We start from the raw sequence: 16,345 nt of genomic DNA, 5'->3' as shown, positions 1-16,345 counted from the left end.
TCTCTTTAATTTTTATTATTTCTTTTCTTCTATGAGGTTTAGAATAAACTTGTGTTTCCTTCTCTATTTTCCTAAAATAAAAGCTTGTTTTTTAAGCTTTTTTATTTTTACATCTTTCTTCTTTTCTAATATGTGCATTTAGTGGTATAAATTTCCCTCTAAGCACTGCTTTTGAGGCATTGCACAAACGTTATTATTTATTTTATTAAATAAAATTTTATTTTATTTTCACTTAGTCCTCATAAAATTCTTTATACATTAAGGAATTCTAAATAATTTTTAACTACTTTAGGAAGGTTTTGCCCTATATTTTGAAAACTTTTGAAGTCATGATTTATTCTCACATTGGTCAGTGAACTCTGTCATGTTGGTGGCTAGAGGCCGCCCATTCCTCTTCCCCAGTTAATTAATAATAATAGCCTAGGACCTGCCAGAAGTAATGTTCTTATTAGTCCACCCACAGAAAAGCCAAATCAGAGTGCCCTATTGTCAGTTGGCCAATCTATACCATAAACTCCCAGCTTGAAAATAAGCAAAGAGATCTACAAAGGGTAGACAAACCTCGGGAGAGCTGGGAGCTTTACCAGTGGGTTCTACCCTTCAGTTTTCTGCTGCATGATTCTCCCTGAGCCCCAGTCTTCAGGGGACCCGAGTCTTGCACTGAGAAAGGGCAACAAGCAAGGCAGGCAAAGAAGCCTGCACTCATAATCCAGAGTCTGATTTTGTCACAGATCTCTGTGACAACCTAGAGGGGTGGGATGGGGTGAGAGGTGGGCGAGAGGTTCAAGAAGGAGGGAACATACGTATATCTATGACTGACTCATGTTGATATATAGCAGAAGCCAACACACTATTGTGAAGCTGTGTTCTCCAATTAAAAATAAATACTTTTTTAAAAATTTGAAAAAAAAAAGAATTCAGAGTCTGGTCAGGGGAGTCCATTACCAACACACCAGTTAGAGCCCGGCCACTCAAATGTGGCTCTGTGTACTGGCCACAGTGGCACCAGCTGAGGCCTTGTCAAGAACTCTGAGTCTTAGGCCTCTCCTAAAACTCCCAGGGTCAGAATCGTATTTCAGAAAGATCCACAGGGGATCCATGTGCATGTCACAGTCTACAGCATCCTGCCCTAGATAACCATAGACAGTGATCATGCTGGAAACAAGGTGCCTGGGACAGGAAAGATGGAGGTACTGTGGTAGGCCTGTCAAGGCAAGTCTCTGGGGTGGCTGCCCTTGAGAGACTGTAGGGTAGAGCTTGATTCATCTTGACCGCCCCCCACCTTTTTCTTCCCCCCACCCCACCCAATCCATGCCACACCTGAGTGCATGTCACACACAGTAAGTATCCAGTGAACATTTTGGGGAGAAACAAGGCAAGGAACATAAGCTCCCCAGAAGCTACCTGCCTGTTTCATTAGAAAAGGAACATGAAGGGACTTCCCTAGTGGTCCAGTAGTTAAGCCTCCATGCTTCCACTGCAGGGTGGTGCTGATCTGATCCCTCGTCGGGGAGCTAAGATCCTGCATGCTGTGTGGCACAGCCAAAAAATAAAAAACATGAAAATATAAATATTTCTAGTCTTCAACTAAAATACCCCTGGCCTGTGAAAGAGGAAATGAAATGTAATGCACCTTTTAAAGGGTTCTGACTTCTGTCTTTTCCAAGAGCATTTTTTTCTTCAGAAAATAAATTGCAACTGGAAATTTCTATTAGCTTTTATAAATGTAGATGCAGAAAAATGATCAGATGGTTTTAAATTTAAAAACTGCTGGCTAGATATTCTTTCTTGTTCCCTTTTAATAGGCTCTAAACTTTAATGGTGTAAGTTTTTCTGTTTCCCTTTGGTTGATCAATGTAGTTGAGATTTTTCCCATTTATTGGATTGTCATCTTGTGGTCATATAATTATGCTAGAGATGTTAAATATGTTTTAGACACAAAATTGTAAATATAATACACAGGAAACGTGAGCTTATTTCCATATCATTAAACTACATTTTACCCAGGAGCAAAGTGCATTTTTCATAACTTGCAAAAATTATCTTGCCTTGCAGCAGCACCACATATTTAACATTCTTTAAAAGCCACTTGATTTGACATTGATATTTGGATTATTTTATTATCTGGGAATAAGGGGACAGCAGAATTACAAGTATCAATATATAACTGACCAATTATTAAGATTCTACTACTATTCTAAGTGGCCATTCTGCCAATTAACATTTATTCTGGGTACAGGTTATAATTTTGGAGAAATGTTTAAGTGTAGATTCTCCATGGCAGTGCTTAAGCATAGAAATCATAAAAGTTGCTTATGTCTCCAAAAGTAAATTCTAACAGCAGTTGTCCTTATCAATTACTTTTTTGCAATTAAATTTTCATAACAAAGAATGCTCCTGTTTTTATTCTGGTGGCATTGAGACGTTTTGGGTTTATCAGCTTAATAATTATGTAAATTTTAAAATAATTTATCCTTTCCAGTGTCCACAACTCTGTTCTTGTTGGGCTTTCCTTTTGAACCAATGCTTGAAGAAATGTCAGTATGCCTTCTCATATAGCAGTCTCAGTATGTCATATAGCAGTCTCAGTAATACTAGATGCAAGTAAACTCTTTTACAATAAGGATTCCTATTGTTTTAATAGTTCTGTTAGTATATGGGTTTAGCCTAAACATGGGTTTTCACGCTTTATAGTAGTGATAGTAGTTCTTTTTTAGTGTTAAAATATGTCAATGCTATTACTAAAATTTAGGGGGGGAGTGATAAAAAAAATAGAGTATAACTTCTAAATTAAAAAAAGAAGGTTCCCCTGAAGATTTCTATTAACATGAGTCCTCTCAAGCAAACTTTTCAGCTCACTAATACTGTATTTTACTTTTCTTTTTGTTGCATAACACTTAAAGGATCAGACAAGCATTCAGTGGAAGGGTGCATCCACAGATCAGCAAAATATTAGTTCACATTCCAAAGCCACAGAACTGCAAAGTGATGATTGAGAGGAAGATCCATGCTCTTGAAACTCTTCAAGATTCATGATAAAAAGAATGTGGAATGTGGATTACATTACAGTTAGAATTAGTTATTAAACTGGGGGGAAAAAGTGGGCAAGGGTGGCTAGAACAGTTTTTAATAAGAATTAAACAAAAAACCAAGACACTAAATTAAATTAAAATTACATTCATAGGGACACCCCCTTTCCTGGGAATTTTTAGACATTTCACCAAAATTATGTTACCCAGATTAGGGACATGACTATTCAGAGATGCTGCTAACGTAAGTGAATTCTTATTCTAAGATAGCCTCCCTGTCAGGGCAGGGGCCACGTCAGAATCATTGTCATCAACACATGTGTTCATCACCCTCCTATGGATGAACCCTTTGCAGACCACTTTTACATTGGGTCCCCTTTTACTGTGCTTCAGAGTCAGCAGCTCCCCAGTGTCCTAGCCATCCACCACTTCTTCTGGGAGATCAGGTGGAAGAGACCACTTAAATGATTAATCAGGTAGAAAAGTTATCTTCATCAAAAATTGAATGTAATGTGTAGAAGGCACTTCTTTTCTGTTCAGGGTTCCTGATACCAGCTCTCATAAACCCATCAAACATCCTTTTAGCTAACGTTTGCTATTAAAGAGAAAGGAAATTTATTTTTTTTAAGCAGATAATGTCCACTCAGTGCTCTTTCCCCACAAAGAATCTGTTTTATACTTCCTGCACTTTCCCTTTTTGTCTCAAGAGATCTTTAGCTTTCATATCACTTATCCATGAGCCCAGCCTAGACCCACAGCAAGATCTGTGCACTTATCTCCATTCAAAGTGTTCCGCCTCTTTCTTCCTTCTGGTAATATACATCACTCACAGATGAATGGCATTGATTGACAGGTGGGGCAATATAAAGAAAGGTTTTGATCAACTTGTTCCGTGAAAGCATAATTTATGTGGCAGCATTTTTAGTTAATGAAATGAATGTTATAAAGATGCAGATGAAAATGACTGGTGTTCATGTGCCCATAAATAACTTTTTAGAACCCAGTGAAAAATCCCAAGTTATTTTTCCAACGTTAGGTCCATATTTGGGGTCAGTTAAAGCAAACTAATAAGACAGAGGAACCTGGTGTGCTGTAGTCCATGGACTCACAAGGAGTCAGACACAACTTACCAGCTGAACAGCAGCAGTCTCTCAACTTCTGTAACACCAGATGTTAGTGTGTTTTATTGACTTCTTTCAGTTAGCACAACTTGATACTTCAGAATATGTTCTGATTCATAGCCTTGAAACTACAAAATGTCTCTAGGCATCCTAAGATTCAGAAGATAAAGCATTTGAAAATCAAATTGCTAATTCCCAAACAGATATCATACTATCAGATTGCTTCATTTTTAAAAAAAATATTTTGACTTGATTGTGCATTGAATTTTTAGGATTTAAAAAATCATCCTGTAGTGGAAAAGCCACATAATTATTTTATTTTTGTTCAGTTCTTTCTCACATTATCTTAGACAAATCATTACTTTCCTGAAAATACAGTAGATACAGTGACCTTCCAACAGTCAGTTGGTGTGTCTAGTGTCAATAATATAGCCTCCAGAGGTCGTTTCTACTCATTTCATTTCCAGATGTCTTCTTATATTGAAAAGCACTCTCAATTCTTAGTATTGCTCACTGCAGTCTCAGTGCAATGCAGATTGCCTGTTGCAGCATTATTTGCACTTTTCAGAACCATCTGTCAGCCATTAGTTCTTTGCTTGGAAGTCACACTCCTTCCCCTGCAGTTTTGTAGTAGTATGCTTTCAGTTACAGAAATTAATCCCCTCTGACTTGTGTTATAGCATATCTCCCAGCACTGGGAACTCTTCAAGCTCAGGGACAGTGTATCTATCTTTATTTCTCTGAGGGCCTCTGATAGTACCTGGCTCAGAGTAAGCGTGCAGGAAAATATTTTGAACTGAATTTCCTACCCAAGAAATCAGTACATTAAATTCAGTCATTCGAGGTTCTAACTGCATCTTCCCCAGTAAGCTCTTTCAACCATCTTATGTTAAAAGGACACCTGTAAACATCAAATCAAACACAGGGTCCTATAGGCCTTGCCGTTCGGCAGCCTGGGACCAGTTCCAGCTGATCCACCTACTGCATAACTGAAGAATCCCTACTTGGGCCTTCAGGGGTGTGACAGTCTCACTTGGTTATTGTGAGGGTTAAATAAAGCTGTGCTTATCAGCTTCTTAGCACTGTGCTTGGTATATAAAGTGGGACCAACAAGTATCAAATATTATTAATAAGAGAACCTAAGACCACAGCTACCAAAGGCTGGCACTGAGCAGTTGAAGAGACTGATGGGTAGACAGTTGCCCACTTGTTGGGTATGCGTGTGTGTGTGCGAGCTCAGTCGTGTCCAACTCTTTCGGACCCCATGGACTGTAGCCCTCCACTTTCCTCTGTCCATGGAATTTTCCAGGCAAGAATACAGGAGTGGATTGCCCTTTACTTCTCCAGGGGATCTTCCCAACCAAGAGGTCAAACCTAAGTCTCTTACATCTCTTATATCTCCCACGTTAGCCGGCAGATTCTTTACTACTGGACCACTTGGGAAGTCCTCTTGTTAGGTATAGCCTTCTTGTTCAAATCGGTTGTACTAAGTTAGTTTCCCAGAGAAATAAACTTAAGCTGTGAAAGGTGTGTTTGCTATTTTTTATAACTGACATGTCAAAAATTTTGTGCCCAAAAAAAAAAAAATTTTGTGCCATCATCACATGCAGAATTGTGACTTTTTTAACTCTTTTGACCATAATTACTCTAATTTCACCATAGTTGGTAGACGTTAAACCTGTAAACGATAGATAATTCAAATTCTTAACTTTAGTGCTTTAAAATTAGCCACCATTAAAACCTAATTATTGGTTAAGTGAGTCTATGTTAGCCGACATTGAAAGATCGAAAAACTTGAAGATATTTGTCCAAATTAAAATCGGAATATGTAGCTCATATATTTTAAATGAACATGTGTGCTTCTGCAGTAATAATTTTATTATCACCAAGCTACAGGATGGAGTTTTAATTATGACCTTTCTATCAGTAGAAGCCATGTATTTGGGATTAAAAACCTACTGCTTTAACTAGTCTAGTTAAAGACTATAGCTTGATACATTCTGGGCTCCAACTTTTATAAAAACCAGAGAACACTTCTAATAACACTTTTCTAATTTCATGGTTCAGTGCACAGTCAGTAAAGATTTAAATAATTCAGAAAGAAAGTCTATTCTCTCTCTTTATTAGAAGTTTGAGTCATGCAAATTCTTTGACATTAAATAGGTTTTTAACCCTTTTAATAACTTTTTTATAATGAAATATATTGGCAGTTGTTTTAAAGAAAGGGTTTTTATATTAGCATGAATAGCAGTCAATAGTTTTATGATTGGAGACCTTGACCTTATATGACTCAAAGTGTATAAAAGCATAAATGAGCAAGTAATGTTAATATTAACTAAATTAGGTATACCCAGAATTATAGAGACTGTATATAACTACATTCATCCCATTATCTAACATGCTATAAAATTTTGGCAGACAAATATTTGAATCTTTTAATTGTTTTAAAGGAGCTTAAGGTCACTTACCAAGTCAGACACTTTTAAGGAACTGAAAGACATTGTAATTTTCCTAGACCGATTTTACCAAGTCATTAATATTATACTCAATAGGAGAGGATTTCCAGCCTCTCCTATCTTGGTTTCATGCTATTTTAATGTTTTATAATATATTATTAAAAGGATTATTGGAAGATTTCCATAATAACATACTAATTTTAAAATGCACTTTTTTCAAGTCCCTAATAAGTTGGGAGCATACAAATATTCTGTACAGGGAAACTATCTGGGCCAAGCAGAATACAGTTTTTAATTTTGCCTCTTGAGATGTACTTTTAAGGGGATGTCATGTGTATTTAATGATTTAACAGCCTCTAAATGAACTCAAATATCACTTTTCTGAACTGATATTAAGAAGTCAATATTCCACTTGACATCTCCACTTTTACTAGCATCCCATTAATATTCCAGTGGAGAGTATGAAATTCAGTTAAATTTTCAGGTCTGAGTATAGTATAAAAAAAACCATTTCAGTGGACTTGTGATGCGATAAATACACAGAGCAAGTTCTCACAGAAAAACCACAACTCCCACAGGGCACATCTTGTAACATTTCCCAATTTTCTTATCACCTATTCTTCCAATCCATTCTTTTTGTTTCAGTGCACACAATCCTTTGAAAGAGTTCTGAAAATAAGGCACATTATTCAGTCCCTTCTCTGAGAACATCAAAGCAGAGGAAATGTGAACAGACATTAGCATGTTTGAATACACGTTAATATAAGATTATAGCCCTGTGAACAAAGCACTGCCTACACTTTGTAGTACAGATATGAAAGACAGGATCTGTACAAATAAAGGACTTCACTGACTCTAATCACAGGTAGACCCTGAGCAGACTCACAGACTCCTAGCACCAGAGGTGGACAAGTGTGTAGGAACTGCTATTTCAGACGGTGGAGAACCAGAGGGTCCCCCAAACCCTTTTAGATAAGGCAGAAATTTCAGTCTGTGAGCCTTCATGTCCTGCCTTTAATTAGAATTATGAGAGCTGTCCTTCTCACCTAAGAGCCAAGCTCATCCATTGCACATCTGTGTGTCTGCTTTACTTGAGCTAGGCAGAGGAACCATTCAAGGCCCCCCTGAAGCAAAGTGTCAAGCTTGGTAATACTGAAATGTTGATGGTGTAACCATAACAGCCAGAGACAAAGAGTGTTGACATGAAACAGTAAAAAATGCAGTGCCTCAATCTGAGTAAAAAAAATCTTTCCATCTGTGCAGTTAGAAAGTATCAGTCTACCCCATAAGCTCCCAGCCATCATTGTGATCCAAAGGAGAGATTATATGCACTGAATTGATGGGAAAGAATGGTACACTATGAACTGCAACATATTTTTACACATTAAAATTTTTTTGAACTTTGTGTCTCCCAGGTAGCCTGTTAGCATTGATCACAGCAAGAAAGAAGTTTACCTTCTCACAGCAAACCCCTGTGCTGTGTGTCATGAGCTGCCCAGTTTGTCTGAGAGAGTCTCTACAGATGCAAGTTTTGGGTTGCCAGAATGCTTGGTCACAACCATGTTGGTGGTTCACCATGAACTAGAACTAGTCAGGGCAAGCAACCCAAGGTTGATAGCAAAAGATAAAAGCAGCCTCTTCCACAAAAAGGAGTGCATGGGAGCATCAACCACAGAATAAGTTTACATTTGGCAAAATGTCTTCATGGTTTTTATTTTAGTTAATCCTCACAATTGCACTTTGAAACAAGCATTTAAGGTCAGTACATTTCTCTCATATTGGTCTCTTTAAAACTTAACCTCTATCAAACAAGCTACACCTCACACTTTTTATCACATTGTCCATTTCCAAATTAGTAAGAGCTCGTAGGGAGGGATTTCTGTGTGCTTCTCACTGTTGTTTACCTGGTACCTGGAGCAGTGCCTGGCACAAAGGAAGCACTCAATCAATAATTGTTGAAAAATTGTTATCCACCTATTTTGCAGAGGTGGACAATGAGGGCCAGGTAGATTAAAAGTAGGATAACTCATTAGAATCAGAGCTAGTCTAATGATGTCATGAGCAGGGTTCCTTCCACCATAACACACTCCCTCCCATCTGGGAAAAGGAAGAGAAAGAAATCAAATAAAATGGTATAGAATTGTTTTTCCAGTTTATAATAACGAATCCAGATGCATACACTAGGGCAACTCAGATGTTTCTTTCTGCACCTAGGGGATGTAGAAGTCGAGTTCTGTCAAGGAGGGTCAGTACCTGGCAAGGACACTAAGGACATTTAGAGGTTGAGGGTCCTACCTCCTTCTGTGGCTTTCTGTCTCTGACATTTGATCTTTGGTTCATCCCTGGAAGAACATACAAAAAATTAAGTTAAATTTTTTTAATTACAAATTTTAAGTGCTCTTTAGCCAGCATAAATTTTAGCCATGATGTTTAAAACTTTCGATGATGTTTTCCTCTGTCATATCAAGTCCCTTGTGTAACAAGGGTCCCGATTCATGGGAGAGGCTGCCATGAGGGAGAGACCCCATCCGAAGGAGGCAGATGGTCTGGTGTGGTGGGAGCGCCTGTGGACGGGAACACTTGGTTTCCGAGGGGGTTCTCATCTTCCCCGAGGATGGTAGTCCTGGAGATTGCTATGTCTATCCTTTTGGCAAATGTCTAATGAATTATGCTTCAGAGTTTTTGCTTTCTTGTAATAATTAGTTTTCTGATGACTATCCTGACTAATGGAAACATCCCTGGTGGCTCAGACGGGAAAGGACCCACCTGCAGTTCAGGTTGAGGGGCTCCCTGGGTGGCACTAATGATAAAGAACCCACTTGCCAATGCAGGAGACACCGAGATGCGTGTTCAACCTCTGAATTGGGAAGATCCCCTGGAGGAGGGCACGGCAACCTACTCCAGTAGTCTTGCCTAAAGAATCCCAAGGACAGAAGAGTCTGGCGGGCTACAGTCCATAGGGTCACAAATAGTCAGACACGACTTAAGTAACGTAGCGTGCACCATCCTAAGTAAACTACAGATGCTCCATTCTAGTGCATTGTAAAGAAATCTGAATCTGTTCATCCATATTGTCTATGGGAAGAAAAGTAGACTCCAAATGTTACATTAAAAAACAGGTTTTTTTTGGAACATCAAAGTTGAAATCAAGTTATTCTGGTCAAATATTGAGGATAAAAATGCATTTTCATAAAAATGCTCAATCTTTCTTTCAAACTGCATTTTTCCTCATTTTAAAAAATTTAACATGTGCTATACATATGTATTTCCTAGATTTCCCCTCTTCTGATGTTAAATATCGGTCTTCAAAGTCAGAAGTCTCATAGTCAAAAATGTTAAAGCTTATTTAAAATACATGTTTTTAACTAATAAGTAGATCACACAAGGAGATCACATAGAAATGATTTAATTTGTTTGGACAACAAGTAATTTAGCTCTCTCTTGGAAATGCATTTAGGAAAATAATAAATTTGATTATTAAATTTACCCATGCATTTGTTCGGGTGTATACATTTACATATTAATTGAATCCCTGGCAAAAATATGTAATCAAATTGGAGACTTAAATAATATCAACATTTACATTCTTCTCATAGCCTCTTAGAGTGCATTATTCCTAAGAAAAATGGAAATGCTTAGCCTTCCTGGCCTGATTAATCACTCAGGGCTGGATGGAGTACCAAGAGCGAGGCTCAGAAGCTTTTCTTTGGATGCTGAGGACGGTGTATGTTTGATAGTGTGTATTAAAGGGACTGAGAGTAAGCACTTGTCACAGCCTAAGCCAGCGGGGTCTCCTCATGGCACTGGGAAAAACACTCCACAGCAAAGGGTGTCAAATGCTGACAGACAGGGGTAAACGGAAGGGCTTCAGAGATTCCTCACGTTCTCTTGCTCCTGCTGCAACTGGCAAACTTCCAGGCCTCGCCTGCAAAGCCCACAGAAAGCAGCAGCTGGTGGAGCCACATTAGCAAATAAGGCCTCGGGGCTCCCCGTGTTCCAGGCTCTGTTCACCAACTGCTGTTCACTCAAACAGCTGGATCAGAGGAGAGAGAGCCAAGACGTCGTTCGAGCTTTATGTGTACAACTGTTTTGATACGGATTGTCTGCTGGAGGCAGCGATAATGATAGCTTTCAAGGCTCACACGTTGGACTGTGAAGGATGCTGATATTTGAAAGAAGAAAACAGACTCTGAAGGATTGGGAAACACACAATTTTAAATACTGAAACTCGGGGCTTCATTTGTTCTGATGCCATTCAAGTGTGCAATTTTAACACCCTTTAGTTACTAATACAACTAATGTTTTAAGGACTTTTTTTGTTAGCTATACTAAAATGTTACTCGTTTTTTAAAACGATAATCTGAGATGAACAACCTGGGTATTTTTTTCTTTTCCTTTTCAAAGAGAACCCAAGAAAAATAATGTGCAAACGTGTTTAAATCTGCATCAGAGTGGGCCCACAGAGTCCCTCTCCAGCTGTTCCTCAGCCTGGCACTCTTACACTGTAGGTGTGGGCCAGGGGAGAAAAGAACGTTATGTTAGCATCAAGCCATGGATGTAATAGGCAGAAGGGAGAAAACATGCTATCTGCTTTGGTTTCCTAATTGATTTTAACTGAACCTTTGCTTTCCATTAATTGGGAAAAGGTTTTGAAGGAACTCAATGAAAATCTCTTCATCATCATAATCCTCCTCCATTACTTTAGTTGACATTTTTTAGCTTCTATAATTAAACAACAATATTAATCCTCAATAAAAATCTGTAAAATTTAAGGAAACAGTTCCAGTTTTCAAAAAAGTGAAATCTTTCCTCTATGTTCAATGGATCAGGTTTCCCCAAAGGGGAGATAACTATTAAGAGCCATTCAAGACTAAAATGCCAATGACATGTAGGACTTTTAGTCAAGAAAAAAACAAAGTTCACTGGGCTTGAAATAAACAAAATGAGAAATTCACACAAAAGTTAGAAAGCACCTTGAGACATTTGAGTCCTAAGAATTTAGCGAATGAAGTTCCCAAAAGATCAAGGGTTTTTAATATTATTTATGTAAAGCCCAAGTCATCAGTCCTAAATGTACCCGAGCATCTATTTGATGGAATTCAAGAAATACGTGTTGAGTATCTACTATGTGTCAAGGTCTGTGCTAGATATGAGGGCTACAATGGTAAATGAAGTAGGTTTCTATCCCTGCTTTTTTGAGTTTATAATCTATTAGGGTGTATCAGGCAAGATTAGTTCTGCTACATAGAACAGAAAACTCAAGAGGACTGAAAAAGATTGACCTTTACTTCCCTTCCACAATACATACTTCCATGGTAAGTAGACCGTCCGTGGTCTGGGGTCTTAATGATAGTCAGATACTCAGGCTTCTTTCCATGAGTCCAAAAACGTTAGGATGATGCCTCTTGGTCCAAGACATTTTCCTGAGCTCTAATCACCACACCCACATTTTTTCCAGAAGAAAAAGAACAAAGGAAAGTGAACCCTTCCTTCAAGGAGATTTCTTGGAAGGACCACCCAACACTTTCATTTATATTTCAGTAACCAAAACATGGTCACATGACCATAAAGCTTCAAATAAAGGAGGCAGTGTCCTCTGTTAGCCAGCTTTTTGGCTCGACAGCTAAATACCAGAGGCTTGTCCCTCTGGACCAAAGTAAATGAGGATCAGAGGGTACAGCTTGAGATTTCTTCCACAAATGGAAACAGACATTATTCATATTTTCTTTTCATCTTGGGACTAAAGCTAGATGAATTTCACAGGAAAAAATAAAGATCATCATACTGGCTAAAGTCAGTTTGCACTTGTAGTGTTCATTTCTTCATTTATACACTGACTAGATAAGTGTTTTTAGAATACTTGAAATGCCTAATTTAATTAAAAGAGATCTCAGAAAGGACTGAAAAATGCTTAAGTCATGTACAAATCAAGATTACCTTTTAGAAATACGTACACACTTAAGAAATTTAAAAGTAGTGCCCACAAAGAAAGTACAAGCAGAATGCTTTAGCAGTTCAGAATAAGAAGGTTCTTGAAGCTTTGTAGATGAGCTGACTTTTGAACTTTAAAATTTATTCAGTGTTTGGATATGTGAATATGGTAATGGCATCGTGGAATTGTGACAAGAACACAAACATGTAAAATAAGCGTATTTCTACTCTAATCTTTGTTGGTAGAGAGATCTGAGACCATTTAAGCTCTGCCATCCTCAATAAACTTGTGTAAACAGACATTTCTGCCTCAAAGGGGAATTATAAGGCCCAACAGGTGAAAGTTCTGTGCAAACCGCAAATCACTGAGCAAAGTATTTTTTAACTGTTTTTCAAATTTTCAAACAGCAACTGCTCAGAAAGTGAATGCTGAAAGAGCAGCATAGAGACACATGTTCAAGGGAGAGAGACAGAGGCAAAGAAAAGCATTTAGTTGGGTTTAGTTGAATAATTAGGTGTTTGACGGACACATAAGGAATAAAGTTTATTTGGTATCTTGAATAGCATGCTGAAGAGTTTGGATTCCATTTGGGAAGCAGATATCACTGGGAAGTGTTTGAGTCTGACTCATGAAGATTAATATTACAGCACTCTTTGGGGTGGATGTAAAGATGTTCTTTTTGTTAAACGTTAAGTAGCTGTTGCAAGTGAAGAGGGAGTGAAAGCCTGAAATACGTGAACAGTGTGAGGTGAGAGAAGGTCAGATGGGAGGGGTATTTTGGAGCCAACTGAGTGGAACCCACCAAAGTTTGATAGAAAAGGAATGAACCAAAAATTACTAGAACATTTTGAGTAGAGGTGATGAAGAGGATGAAGGTGTCATCTAGAGAAACTGGACACAGTACAAAATAGTTTTGAGAAAGAAAACTTTGTTCAGTTTTCCAGCAGGAGTGATGTCCAAGTAGTGACATCTAGCAGAGTTAGACCCAGAATTGGGGCCAGAATTGTACATTTTCATTTAGAAATTCCCCACTAACAAAATTGTGATGCTTCTTAGCTGAATGGAAGAAATGTGACTCAGAAACAGAATGTTAGGGAATCATTTGCGGGTGGAAAGTCATAAGAAGAATAGAAGTCATTGACCGTGAGCCAAGAGGAGTCAGAATAGCAATTGAGATTAAGCATGACTTAAGTGAATTATTCACAATACGTGGAAAATACTGGAGAGTAACAGGAAATAATATTTTGCAAGTTGATATTTCATATTTCACATTAAGATCTGTAGTCAGTCACTGTCTTTCTAGAAGGAAACCAGTAATCAAAACATTTGCTTACCTTCATGAGCTGACTAATTATTTTTAGTTTTCAGTAATCAAGCTCCCTCCAGTTTAATTTGCCCCATGTTATACTTTAGGCAGTGCTGAATACTGAACTGACTCCTATGAAAGCAGAGTGGAATGAAAAAACTCCTCCTAATTCAGAAATGTCACCAAGGGTGTTAAGATCTATTTCTAAGTGCATCTGAGGGGTAAAGAGATGAATGTGCTCTCTAATTTGTGCTTGCCACCCTCCACATGGGAGAAGTGGTCTTTGATTCAGTGTTAAAGCTCCTGTCTGCCTGGTCTAACACCACCGGTTACACGATATTTTGAACTAATGATAAGTCTGTTGAAAAAGTGGTGCCCTGTTGAGTGCTTCATGGTCCCTCCCCAGACTGATTCCTTACTCCCTTTCACCATGCCCACCTACTTCTACTAAAATTACATAGGTGGAAATACAGCTTTAGTACTCAGAGATCTACTCACCAGACTAATTAGCATGGGAGAATAACAATTTTAAGAAAATATTACAAAATGGTGGAAGAGATAGGTGCTATGAGGTAGAATTTGTAGACTTAAATCTGGAAACTCTGGGTGTAGGTAATTTAGAGATCACTTTCCGCCATGTCATGTGAAAACCGCAGTGTTGCTGAAAGAGTGAGAAGTAAGCTCCAGATAAGTTGTACACTGTTCAAGTTTGTAACTTGGGATTTCTGTGACAGAGAAATAAAATATCAATTAGTTACGTACTTTTGGGAAAATAATTTAAAGTATGATTCTGTTAGTAAACATTTTTAATTTACAGGACTCTACAAAACAGATATGTTTGAATATGCTTGTAACTGCTTTGTTTGGTTTAGGGTTGGGAGAGGGAGCTGCCCTATATATAGAACAGTACCCTTTATGGGCTCCTGTTAGTGCCCACAATGAAACACCAGTCCTGTATGCTAAAAGTCTAAAAAAAAGCACAATATGACCTCAGAACCTTAGAGTATGGGCCTGAAAAGAGATTCAAGGGCACAACTTGAGGATAACCATGAATGCCAGTATTATTTCATAGGGAAGATCAGATTATAGAAGTTATATGAACAGTTCTACAGGAACAAAAACTATTTTAGTAAACGTGAGTGGAAGCAACATGAATGGACTCAATAAAAACCGTGGATTTGGGTAGACAATTTGGACAGGTGTGTTTGATTATCTTTAATTAACTATAACTCTCCCTTTAGGATACATAAAATATTGGATCAGCTGCTTAATACAGTAGGAAGTATCAAAGACTGGAATCGAGAGATGTAGGTTTTAACTCCAACTTTGTGATTTTGGTAAATCATTTAAGATCTCTGGGTTTTATTCCTTTATTTATATAGTTATTCAACAAATATTCAAAACCCCTTAGCCTCTTCTTTTCACTGAGCATGTCACTAGGGCCTCTGCGAGCTAACATATATCATTGAATAGTAATAACTGCTTAATGAGGGGTTTCATAGAAAGAACTCTGAGCTGCATTTGAAGGGTTAGAGGGACATGGTTTAAATTTTGGGGGGAAAGGTTGATTTGAACCAGGAAAGCAATGCCTGTAAAAGCATAGGGTCAGCCTAACCCATTTCCTAGGAGAGCCAAAGTCTAGGAGGCCTAGAACTGAGTCTGAAGATGAAGCAGAAGCAAGAGTTGCAAAGGTCAGAAGGGGAGTATTGACTAATAAGATGACTTACGGTGGAGACAGCGAACCTGATACGGAGAACACAGGCAGACACCTCTTCAGTCACAACTCCTGTTTCAGACAGGTCTAACTGGGTTGGTAAGATGCCTAGAGAGCATTGGTAGAAAATGATTTTATTACCAAAAGAAAAAAATCCTATGACTAAGTTACTTATTGCCCTTTTCATTATTTCCATGTCATGGTAACATTTGCAGATGGGTAATTACTAGGCATTCTGACACTATATGGGGTTTTTTTCTTAATGAAATAGAGAAAGGTAACTTTTATTTTACTTTTTCCATTCCCAAATGTAAATTTAACATATATCTCTTCATGTTAAAAAAGAACTGCCCTTCTTTTTTCCGTTTCTTTTTTCTCTCTGTTGCTTTATAAATCTTCTACCTGCATGAATTCCCCAGTACCCTTCAGCAAGAACAAAACTGAGCTGCTTCTGTAAGCCCCACAAAATATTCCCATTATTTTAAGTTTGAAAATGCCACAGAAATATTAAGTGAAATTCACCACACTGCTCTTATACAATACATTTGACCTCTAGATGCGTTAAGAGCTTCATCCTCCAATGCTTTTAATTCTAATCCTTGCAGAGACAAAATTCACTGCTTGAATTATAAGAGTGAGTCTCATTAAGGCTAAAAAGCAGTGACCCAGATAGCATAATGGATTAATATCATGACCTTGCAACTTTAGAGCTTTACATTCGAATCTGACTATGTAGTCAAATCATTTCAATAGTCAACTAATCAATTGGTTAATACCAGCCTGTAAG

At 37.9% G+C, this 16,345-nt stretch overlaps 1 protein-coding gene across 2 annotated transcripts in view; it reads left to right on the top strand.

Moving 5' to 3' along the window:
- Positions 1–16,345, top strand: part of TOX (thymocyte selection associated high mobility group box) — a 302,584-nt gene that overhangs the window by 230,448 nt on the left and 55,791 nt on the right. The window lies entirely within an intron of this gene.

The sequence above is a fragment of the Dama dama genome, chromosome 21, assembly GCF_033118175.1.
Source record: "Dama dama isolate Ldn47 chromosome 21, ASM3311817v1, whole genome shotgun sequence".
Classification (NCBI taxonomy): Eukaryota; Metazoa; Chordata; class Mammalia; order Artiodactyla; family Cervidae; genus Dama; species Dama dama.
The sequence above is the reverse complement of the archived record's forward strand: the minus strand, read 5'-3'. Positions and strand labels throughout refer to the sequence as shown.